We start from the raw sequence: 12591 nt of genomic DNA, 5'->3' as shown, positions 1-12591 counted from the left end.
AAGGACAAAGGAAAAGACAGGGAAAGAGCATGATATGAGATACCTTTGCTTTCGCCCTTGATGATATGAGATACCTTTGCTTCCGAAGAGGCAGCGAATTAATCGACATGCTTCGATCCACCGTTTCCTCTTGCCTCCTTTGTTCTCCGGGCCTTTGGTATCTTCTTTGGGGGATACATCCATGGTTGAAAGTGTGTTCTCAAGAGAAGGAGAAAACTGAGCATGTTTGTGCGGGTTGGTTGCAGCTTACATTTTTGGCCGAGAAGGAAAGTTATGCGCTTCTGGGTATATGCCTTGCCATGAATGTTGATGTATATAGGCATTGTAATGGCAAATGGCAGTGCGGATGCGGCAATGTCTTCCACGCGTCTTCTGAAAAGCTGGGAGCTTTTGACAAAGTGGCACGCGTCTTCTGAAAAGCTGGGAGCTTTTGACAAAGTTGCACTCGCTTTCTGGAAAGCCGGGAGCTTTCGGCTTTTCACCCACGTTTGTCGGCTAAAGTGTGCAGCTGATTTCTTGCCTTCCACGCGTCTTCTGAAAAGCTGGGAGCTTTTGACAAATTTGCACACGCTTTCTGAAAAGCCTGGATTGCGTCTGAAGAGCTGGCGATCTTTACGCCGGGAAATCCGGTTTTGAAGAGTGGTGTCTCTTCATTTCTGAATCGGTGAATGCCTCTCCTTTAATAGAGGTGATCGATCACCTCTATCTGCACACTTTGAAGACTTCAAAAATCATCTTCGGCCCGTCGAGATTTTCCTCCATCCAACCCTTCTCTTTTAACTTCTTTGAACAATGGCTAGCTCATCCAACCCATCGAACATTTTCTTAGATTTGAGTCTAAGCAGTGACCCGGTCGCACCTCGTCAGGGTAAGGTATGGTGCCCGTCTTTCTTATCTTCTCATGGTCCTCTTACAGATTAGGACTCTGTGATGACGGATCCCACAACGGCTACGATAGTGGCTCGGAACCTCCTCACTCCCAAAGACAGTCAGCTGCTTTCCGGACGGTCCGATGAGTTGGCCGTTCAAGAATCCCTGGCTCTGAGTGTTCAGTGCGCTGGCTCTGTGTCCAACATGGGCCAACGCCTTCTTGCTCGCTCCCGTCAGGTCGAATCCTTGATGGCGGAGGTGGAGAGTCTTAAGCAGGAGATCAAACAGCTTAAGTACGAGAACCGAAGTTTGCACGTGCTTGCCAACAATTATTCAACAGGCATGAAGAGGAAGCTTAATGAGCTTGATGACCGTCAACGGTTTGCAGCTTTCTTCCAGAGGCACCTCTTTCCTGGGTCATCCAGCGTTCCACCAAGGTTTGGGGCCTTGAATGATCTATCTTCGGTGCCTCCCGCTCCTATGCTTCCTGCTCCGATGCCTTCTGCTCCGATGCCTCCTGCTCCGATGCCTCTTGTGTTGCCACGTAGTGGGGCCTCACGTACACGACCTTTGTAAAGGCTCCATCTTTCTGCCATGTTTAGATACAATTGTAATTTATCGAAAAAAAATCAATGAACAAGCAAAAGTTTTATTTACTGTATTGGGTTGCCTCCCAAGTAGCGCTTGCTTTAACGTCGTACAGCCGGACGATGCTCCCTTGAAGGTTTATTTAGGACCCATGACATGGAATTTATCTCTGAATGGGGGGTGATACTTGAGATGATCCGGTAATGGTTCAAATTCTAAAGTGGGTGCCTGGATCATTAACAACATATTAGTATAAAAGAAAATTGAAATTTGGGGAGGCGGCTTACCTGTGTGCTCCGACAAGAACTCAAGGATAAACACATCTTCTTTGAACGTTTCAGGGACTTTGCACTCGCCCAGATGTGGTGTGAGGATTGGTCCTTGTCCTGTGTCATAAACTTCAATTTCTTTGGGGTTGTTTGCCTCAAGTATATCCTCTTCTAGACATTCCCCAGTCACATCTTGCTCTTGATTCTTTGGAAAGGATTCGAAGATGCCTTTCTCACCCTCTTCTTCCTTGGATTGCATGATCCTGCAAGGAATAGGGATATTCATTGGAACGGGGTTAGCAATAATTAACTTTGGAACAACCTTACCTGAGTTGGATGGCGTAGGAGCAATAGGTGCCTGCGGCAAAGGTGTTTCCACCCTAGCCATATGTTGCGTGTGTTCCTCTTCCTCAAATTGCAACCTTTCATCTTCCTTGTAATTTGATTTAAGGTCCGTTCCAATCTCCATAGCATTTCCCAAAGTGATAGCATTATGGATTTCAAAATCTTCCTTCGAGTTTTCAATAGTTGAGTTGGAGAGTTCACTTTGCTCTTGAATTTGTTTCATGAACCCCATAATCTGCTCAATTTGCTCTTCCAATTTACCCAACTTCTTGTCTTGATTTTGTTCGTCCTTGTTTGGAGTTTGGACTTCCTGCGTCAAAGTAGTAAGTAATTGAAAAATCGTATCATTATCGCTTGAATTACTTACATTGCTTTGGGCAGGTTGTGGTGGCTGCATAGGCGTGGTATAGAACTCCTCATATGGTTGCCAATATTCTCCTTGTTGAGCCTCCTCGACTTGGTTTTGTGAACCCTGCACCAAACAAAGTATTTCATTAAGCTTTTGATTATAATCTATTGACGAACTTGAGTTTGGTTGGGCATATTGAATATGAGGTTGTGGTGGATGCATAGACGTTGAATAGAACTCCTCATAAGGCTGCCAATATCCTTCTTGTTGAATATGTTGAGGTTCCCACCACATAGAGTTTGAATGATCACTCCAATCCGAATTGTAAGTATTGGAAAACACGTCGTTCCTTGATTGAATATGATCAAATGTACCAACTCTTTGCATTTGGTATTCTTCCATAAGCTGTGACAAAAGGGAAGCACTATCAAGTGCCATGTCTTGCGTCTAAAATCAACAAACTAAAACTAAAAATATATACACACAAATGAAAATAAAACAATCCAAGAGATTAGCAAAGTTGCTAATCCCCGGCAACGGCGCCAAAAATTTGATGCGAGATTTATACGCGCACAAATTAAACCCTCTTTTTGACAATTGTAGTAATGATGTAAGTAGGGATCGTTCTGGACCGGGGATTAGGAGGGATTGTTAATCACTTGGAAACTGACTCAAAAACGTAAAATAAAGTTTAAAACACTAAACTAGACTCAAAGAATGTAAAACTAAAACGTTAAAACACTAAGACAAACCAAAAGATTCAAAATGCTTTAAAAACACAAACTAAATTGATTTCTAACTAAATTGAACATTAAAGCAAAAGGGGGATTGAGGTTTGGACGAAATTAAACTAAATGCACAAATTGTAAATTAAAGCAGAATGTAAATATGAATGTGATGGAATTTAATGGATGGGAAACTAGCTAAGGGGTTCATCTCCATACATGTTATACTTGCATATAAAATGATTTCCAATTGCTTTTCAATAAACCATGAATTCTCAACGCCCCAGGTTAACCGTGATTGCACTAATTAACCCTCAGATTTTCCTAACGTTATTGAATTGGATGATTGCATACGACAACCCAAAACATTCCCCACAAGTCCCCTACATGATTGCATAATAGAGATACAAGCAAGAATCATTACGCTCTATGAAAATTATAAGTGTTGACGAGGCATTCGTTACTATGATTGCATGAAACTTATGCCAAGAATTCGTTTAACGCGATTGTTTATAAGCAACCTCCACTACTTGTGAATATAAGTTCGTAACTATTAGGTGAAACTCACTTATATTCTAGCGTCATATTCATGCATGAAAATTAAGTGTGCACTCTCAATAAACATACATAAATAAGTTATCAATCAAACGGTTAAACGAATTGAATCCACAACTTACGAAACGCAATTAGAAGTAATCAAATCAAAATGCAAGCATAAACATATATTTCGAATCACCCCCTAGCTAAGGGGGGTTTAGTTCCTCATAACTTTGAAATCAAAGAAACACCTAAACATTCCAACAACTCAAACTTGAATTGTATGAACGTTTAGGCACTCTTCTCTTCCATTCCTCATACGTACAAAACAAAGAGAATTGAATTTAAACATTGAAATCAAAGAAACACCTAAACATTCCAACAACTCAAACTTGAATTGTATGAACGTTTAGGCCCTCTTCTCTTCCTCTTTATTGTGGCACAAGGTCTAAGGGATGTTGTTGGTGTGTTGAATGGATTGGGGAATTATGGAAATGGATGAGGAGTGGTGGAAATGGAAGATGGTTTTTGGATTCTAAGGGAGAGAAACTCACGGCTAGGAGAAGAAAATGGAAGTGTTTGTGGTGTGTTGTGTTGTGAATGAGATCATTTCTGAATGAATGAATGCAATGGTATTTATAGGAGGAGTGGAGATGTATATGGCTATTTGTTTAAGGTGTTTGTGGTTGCAATGATGAAGAATTGCATGTGGAAATAAAAGGGAAAATGTGGTGAAATGATGAAGTAGGAAGGTGGAAATGCATGTGAGATGTTGGAAAGGAAATGGGAATATGAGTAGGCCATGGCATGGGAGTTGTTTTGTTGGTGTAAATGTGCCATGGTTGCAATGATGAAGAATAAAGGGTGCATGTGGGGTGGAATTGAATGAATGCAAAGTGAATGAATAATGAAATGAGTTAAAGAGGGAGAATGTGGTGAAATGATGAAGTAGGAAGGTGGAAATGCATGTGACTTGTTTGTGGAATAAAGAATGAATGGTGGAATGATGAAGAGTTGCATAAAGAATGCATGTAGGGTTAGCTAGGTTGGCTTTGTTTGGGTGCATGTGTGTTAATGGTGGTTTTGCATGTGAATTGATGAATTGTTTTTTATGGAATGGATGGTTCTTTGCATGGCTTTTGAAGTGATTGTGGGCTTTGGAATTGGAAGGAAATGCATGGCCTTGGGGTTGGTTTAAGAGAGAATGGGCTAGGCCCTTTGTTTTATGTCCAAAATGAATACAAGGCCTTCAAATTCATCCAACACTTTGGCTCCAATCATATGCTATCCATTCCAAGCCCAATTTTGCTCCAAAATGCTCCAAAATGCATCTTTTTGCTTCCTTAGCCATATGAACCTAAAAACACACGAAAATGGCTTAAACTACTAAAATAACTATGAATTAACAACATAGATGCACGAAAACAAGCTAAGTAAGTCGCCTAAATATGCTCCTATCAGTAGCCTGAAGGAATCTGTCCATCACCCGAAGGTGAAGCTGTACGACACTAGGTTACACCAGTGAAGAAACATATAACATAACACATTGACACTAGCCATGGCTAGTGAAGCTGTCCGACACTAGTTTCGCCAGTGAAGCTGGGGGTATGTCATAAATATCCTCAACTGTGTCCTTTAGCCATAGACGTTTACATACCCATGTTGTGTGTATGTGCTGCATGATAACCCACTAGATAAGCACCGAAAATGTATCTCAAAAATCTCATATCAAATTGGAGCTCAAAAGCTCAAAGCCTCATCTCATAAATCCATGATAATTCATATTCGTAAATCCATAGAATTTCATATACAAAAATCCAATGATTCATAACCTTTAGTAAAATGTAAATTCGATAAATCATAAATATTTCGTAAAAGCAATTTAAATAAATCATAATTTCTCCGTAAACCATAAGTATAGAAATCCGTAAAACATAATATAAAACATACTCAATTAGTGAAATATGAAGTGCATGAAGCCTAATATTTCATAAAAACATGCAATTTGAGAAGAGGTCCACTCATAGTATTTCATTGCAGGGAAGCGACTCAAACTAGGGAGGATGGAGTCACTTCCAATCAACGACCTATACACCAATAGAGGCCATTTAATAAAACTCTACTAAAACAATAGAAATTGGGAAAGCAAACAGTGAATTCGGATTTGGCACGTCAAAAAACCTAAGTAATGAGCTCAGGTTCCCCCACTCGTCGCCACAGGGTGGCGGCCCAAGAGGCCACGTGCCTCCGCACGTGCCACCAAGCGTCGAGATAGGTCGTCAAAAAAGTCGCTTGAGCCATCGTGAACGGTTATGGAGCGCAGTACCTTCGGTAAAGACGTGTGTGCTCCACTCGCCGGCCCAAGACAACCTACACGCAGCCTCATACACCACGAGTACAAGCGTACTCGCCTTCTTTGCAAAGCCAAGGATTGCAGATTTTCTTCCCAACTTTTAGAGCTAATTTCTAGTTTGATACTTAACCAAATTCGATGATTCAAAATTCAAAGTAAAGTTAGGAATGTAATGAACAAGACTATACCTAATGGAAGCCCATTCATGGCCCGAGTTGGCCGGGAAAATGGTCTGAAAATTGCCGAATGACCACGTTTTCAAATTCCAGAAAAATGCATCGTGCTCCTTCCTGAGATTTCTCTGCATCCAAATGCGTGATTAACTCCTAAACTACCCTAATCCAATACTAAACACGATCTACGAGGTCCCAGGGGTTTACCTTGATCAAAGATTCTAGAAGTTTTACTTGATAAGAAGATGAACAGTGGTGGTGGCCACTGACAGTGCAAGGTCCATGGCTAGGTTGAGTTAGCAGGCTAGAATCCAAGTTTCTGGGATGAAAAGCTCGTAAATCATGTCGGGGTAACAAGGTTAGTGGCAGTGATGATGTTGCCGGACCACCCAGTAGGTGTTTGCAGAGAAAATGGGGAGTGAGAGATGAGAGAGTGAGGTTAAAGGCCTGAGTTTGGTGTGATTCGACTTGTTGCAGATGTGGATGTTGGTGGTGAAGGTTAGAGTTTGCCTGAGTTGATGGCAGGTAGTGTATGGCTTCCGGTTTTCTATGTTTACAGAGTGAATGAAATGAAAGAAATGAGAGATGAAATATGAGAGGGAAGAGAGTGATGAGGAAGAGGGTTCAAGAAAGTCAAAGAGTATTGGGGGAAAAAGGATACATGGGGAAGTGGGGTGTGGGCCCCACGTATCACAACACAACATACACAAAAAATATCTCCCAACTTGAAGTTACTAAATTGCCCTTCACGTTCGTAAGTTCATAAAATCTCCATCTTAGCTTCAAATTTGATTCCATTTGTGCCCACGCATTCGTAACGACGAGTACTAGAAGGATATGAATCTTACATGACACAACAAGGTGGTCAACAAAAGTCAATGTTTTTGCCTCAAAGGGCAGTTTCGTAAATTCATGCTTTAAAATTATAAAAACCGTAATATTTAGGGATGGGTCATTACAATTTCCACACATGTCTTGTATACTCATCAACACAACTAACAGAGTATCTGTAACCTTGTATAGACCTAGTTGGTGAAGTACCCCAAAGAACTGAGTGAACCTTTTGAAATGGAAAACTACATGTATTTATCCTATCTAGAAAACATGTCTTGACATTTTACCAGAAATACAAAAAGAACATACATGTTGTTGAATATCTTCTGTATTAACTATATTTGACTGCTTCATCATTTCTGAAAGAATTTCATTGCTAGGATGTCCAAGCCTTTGGTGCCAAATTGTAGACTTCACTTTGGGCCCAAGTAATGATACTAACTATTGAACTAAAGAAGATAAAGCCCTTGGAAACATCTTCAGTGGAATCCGAAACAACTTACCATCCTCACTCATTCCTTGGTATATTACAACTTTGGTTACCTTGTCCTGCACATAAAAGTTCAAATCATCACATATGAACCAACAAAAATTATCCTTACATAATCGTTTGACAGAGAGTAGATTGACAATTATAGTTGGCTCATGTAAGAAATTTCTTAGAATCAAAGAGTAAGACAATGTTTTCAAATGTGTGGAACCAATATGTTTGATTGGCAAACCTCCACCATTGCCAATTATAATCTTGTCATTTCCTTCATATGGAGTAACTTGCTGTAGTGAATTGATGTCTGCAGTCATGTGATGTGAAGATCGTGTGTCTATCATCAAAGAATCATTGGGTAAGAATGTTTGTAGAGCTTGAGTTTGCATTGCAGTGAGAGAATGAGCAGGTGGTGTTCCTTGATAGGCAAAATTATTTATGTGATGGCAGTCTAATGCACTATGTCCTCTCTTGTCACATATCTGACATTCCATTACTTGTCCCACTGAGCTTGGTTGAGTAGATTTTTTCCAGTAATTAGGTGTTGTATGCCCTCTTTTGGAGCATATTTAACATTCAGGCACTATATTAGGTCTTGTCTCCGTGTTACCAGACCAAGATTGCTTGCTTCCTCCATTTAACTTTCCCCTAGAATTACCACCTCTATTGTTTCCATAGTTTGGTGGTCTATAGTTTCCATTCCCATTAGGCTTAGAACCTGTTTGGACCCAAAATGTTATTTTAGACCGAGCTTAGAAATATCATCGGCCCACAGGTGTTTGTTTAGAATCTTGTCATGGGCCGGCCCTATCAAGGTTGGCCGAATCCTATTACGAAGAGGATTATTTTGGATAAAGATGAAGTAGTCGAGACCTAGTATAATAAGGAGTCCTAGGGATGCTGGGACTCTGAAGATGAATTTGGCTTGTTTAAAAGGTGGGTTCAAAGTAGGGCTGGGCAAACGGGGCCTGGACCCGCGGGTAGGGGCGGGTCCAAGCGATTCGGGGCGGGTACGGGGCGGGTCCTATTTTTAAAATTCTGAAACGGGGCGGGGCGGGGCGGGTTCATGTTATTTACGGGGCGGGACGGGTCCTAATTGCTGAGGAAACGGGTCCCCGACCCGAACCGTTTCCACCTCCCCAAAATTTGTGATTTAATCTGAACCGTTGACACCCACAGTCGACACCCCACTCTGCCTGCCAGACTCCCACAGTCGACACCCCACTCCCCAAATCTCCTCTCCTCTCAGACCTCGCTCGATCGCCCCCATCTCTTTCCATCGACTCTCCCCACTTTCTTGTTCTTTCTCTCACCCCTACTGACTCGACTCCCTGAGACTCATAGTGAGTCAGTGACTGTCGACCTCGACTGTGTCTGTCGACATTTCATCAGGTAGCCACCATCACCATCGCGGGATCGTCTCCTGACTCTCCTTCAATCCTCCCAATCGCGAGTTCCGACCACCACGACACGATCCACACCAACCTCGCCGTCGAGAACACTACCATCGTCCTGCAAATTCCTAGGTAATTTATGAATTAGGGTTTCTGATTTAGGAATTTAGGATTTTTGCATAAGCTTTTCAAAATTTCAATTGATTTAGGAATTCCGTGGGTTTTTGATTTGGGAATTTAGGGTTTTTGGGGCTATGATTGCATAAGCATTTTGATTGATTATATGGACTGCTGCGATTTGATTACTTGCAGAAACTTGTTTATTGGTTTTGAATTTTATGGATCTGCTTATAGATTGTAGATTTTAAGTTGTTTGGTATTTAAATTTGCAGAAATTTAAGAGTATTTGATATCCATAGTTTATGGGTGTCAGCTGTCATGTATAGGTCAAATGATGTTGTTAAGAAGCAGACTGCTCTAACGGTGATTTAATACATCTTTAATTCTATGAGATTTTTTGTAGATTCTTCCGCTCTAAGATATGCTCAAATGCCAGATCAAATATCTTAAACAATCATTGGTTTCTGCAGGGAGATAGAAAAATCTCAGTTCTTGTAAGTATTGCTGGTGCTTTTATGCTTCATGTAGTTGGTGTTTACTGGTGGTATCGAAGCGATTATCTTCTGTACCCATTGGCAATGCTTCCTCCAAAAGCCATACCACCTTTCTGGCATGCCATATTCACCATTTTGGTAAATGGTAAGGAAACGGTCTTTTTTGCTATAATTATTTTGTGAATACAATTGTTTTACTGATATATTAGATGTAGAGAAGACGGCTGATCTGTTGCAACCGTAAGAAGAGGATGTAGTGGATGTTGGGGATAGAATGACAATATGTTTTAAGTTTTGTATTGAAATCATCAACTTGTCAACTTAGAACCTATCTGTTAATGTGGGGTTGAGCAGTTGCTTTTTCTGATTCTATATAGAATTCATGCTTCTGTCCTCTGTTTGCCCCTTTAATGTTGCCTGTTTATTTGCGCTATGCCGCTGGCTCTGATTTGGGAATTTAGGGTTTTTGGGGCTATGATTGCATAAGCATTTTGATTGATTATATGGACTGCTGCGATTTGATTACTTGCAGAAACTTGTTTATTGGTTTTGAATTTTATGGATCTGCTTATAGATTGTAGATTTTAAGTTGTTTGGTATTTAAATTTGCAGAAATTTAAGAGTATTTGATATCCATAGTTTATTGTTGACTGATTTTCTAATTACTGTTTAGGACTAATGCTGCTGTAACTTGCGTGTTATGCTAATGTAATACAGTTGGACAGATGTATAAATCTTTCATATCTTAAAACTTCACAATATAAACTTGTAGGTTTGTTACTTGTAGGCTTGTGCGGCAATAGGGGCAGGTCTCCTTTGACTATGCTTTCGACCAGGGAGCAGATATTCTAAACCCTAATTAATCACAACTGTCCTACTCTTTCATGATTCAATTCATATAATGAGAAAATAGTATTGGTTTTTTTGACTTTTTTTCTCAATTGAGATGGTTATAGAAACAGACTCTTGTTGAGAGCGTAGACTGTAGATTATTTTCGGATATTTTGTATGTTGATTTGATTTTTAGATGTTGGAAGATGTAATATTATTCTTTTGGATGTATTGTTAATCTATGAACTTGGATGTTGGACTTTGTATTTAGATTGGATGTGAAATTGTGAATAATGGTGAATTTGTACAAAATCTGCATAAATGCAGTATGTGACTTTCTGCAATTGCAATCTGTGCAGTTTTGCAATCTGTGCAATTTTGTGCAGTTTGCAATCTGTGCAGTTTTGTGCAGATTGCAATCTGTGCAGTTTTTTGTACAGATTGCAATCTGTGCAGTTTGCAATCTGTATTCTGTACAATTTTTTTTTCTTTCAAACAACCAAAAAAAAAAAAAGGGACCCGTGGACCCGGCTCGAACCGGCCTGTTTCAACCGGGCCGGGTAATGTCCGGTTCTTATATTAAAAAATGTAATCCCCGGCCCGGCCCGTCCCGTTCCCTTTGAACCTAGGTCCGGTCCGGTCCCTTCAAAATTGGGCCCGGCCCGGCCCGTGCCCAGCCCTAGTTCAAAGTCCCAGTTAAATTAGGATTGGCCGAGTCCAAGTTAGATTAGGTTAAGAAGTCTTAATCCGAGTGTGGTTCTAGCTCAGCCATAAAAGAGTTTATTGCTATAAATAGAGAAAAACATGTATCATTTAAGCCCTTTCAATTCAACACACAAACTGCCCTGCGCAAACTCTCGCTCTATGCAAAAACTCTAAAAAATCTTGAATTTTTTTTTTTTTTCCACCAACACATCTTCAGTTTGGATAAACAGCACCATTGCCGTAGAATCAGCTGACCACGAAGCACCTTTAGTTTGGATAAACAGCACTGCGTCGAGGCCGACTGATTATCTATCCAAGTCTCGGTCAAGAAGGATTTTCGAGTCCTTGTTGGCAAAGGTCATCTCATTAGCTTTTTCAGCGGAGTAAGGTGTTATAGATTATTGGGCTCGGCACATTAAACACCAAGTTGTTTTATGATTGGATATTCACAAGTAAGTTTTAGAGTTCGGCATTCTGACGGTCGAACCACATTCACCATCAAGACATACATCTATTTTGAGTACTTGTGCTCGTATAATTTGGTGCCAGTTCGGCGTACTTATACTTTTAGGAATATAATCACCGTGATCAAACCCGGCGCCAACGATCCATGAACTTCGCAAGACTAGCAGCCTTATCTTCAGCCTTTAGAACCCGAAGGTCGAGACGTGTTCTTTCCTCGGCCGTCGTAAGATTAAGAAGTCAGCAGCACGCTTAATGCAACATCAACACATTTTACTCCTTGGCCGAGCTCAGCCGACCAGTTGGCACGTCCCGCACACAACTGAATGACGTAGTTAGCTTATTAATTACTCGGCCTATGCGCCACGTAGGTTTGGTAGTTTTTAGGATCAACAGAACCATAGTAAGGTCGATGACTATTGTTATTGAATTGCCTTGGATTATTGTTTGTCCCAACAAAACCATAAACATTTGTAACCTTATTATATCCTTGAATCTGAGATTGTGGTAAAGGAAATGGAGAAGGAAACATCACTAGAACCTGAGAAGGAAATGGTATTTGTATTGAATCAGGAATAGGATATGACATCTGTACTGAATTCGAAGATGATGCTTCTTGATTATAATTTCCTCCAAAAGTGGAACCTGCATTTGGTATCTGTGTAAAAGTTCCTCCAATAATAAAGGGTACATTATCAGATTTGCTAGAAGATCATTGAGCCATTGAAGATCGAGAACTTGAACCAATAATCCCTTGCATATACAATCCAGCAATATTTAAAGACAAATTGTTAATAACATAATCAACTTCTCTTTCTGCACACAGCAATTTTTCTCGAAATTCTCTTAGTGACATAGTTGTATCTCTTGTAAAGATTACAGTCATTATAACAAAATACTATCTTGGCAAGCCTGACAATGTAGCAACAATGAAATCATTGTCACTAACTACTTCACCAGCAGCAATTAACTGGTCTTTGATATTTCTAAGCATAGACAAGTATTGATCAATTGAACTTCCTCCTTTTTGCATAGTCTAAAATTTTGTCTTGAGAGTA

This window comes from the organism of the source record quoted next, unplaced genomic scaffold (assembly GCF_019419815.1).
Source record: "Pyrus x bretschneideri cultivar Hongxiangsu unplaced genomic scaffold, Pyrus_bretschneideri_v1 Contig2, whole genome shotgun sequence".
Lineage (NCBI taxonomy): Eukaryota > Viridiplantae > Streptophyta > Magnoliopsida > Rosales > Rosaceae > Pyrus > Pyrus x bretschneideri.
The sequence above is the reverse complement of the archived record's forward strand: the minus strand, read 5'-3'. Positions refer to the sequence as shown.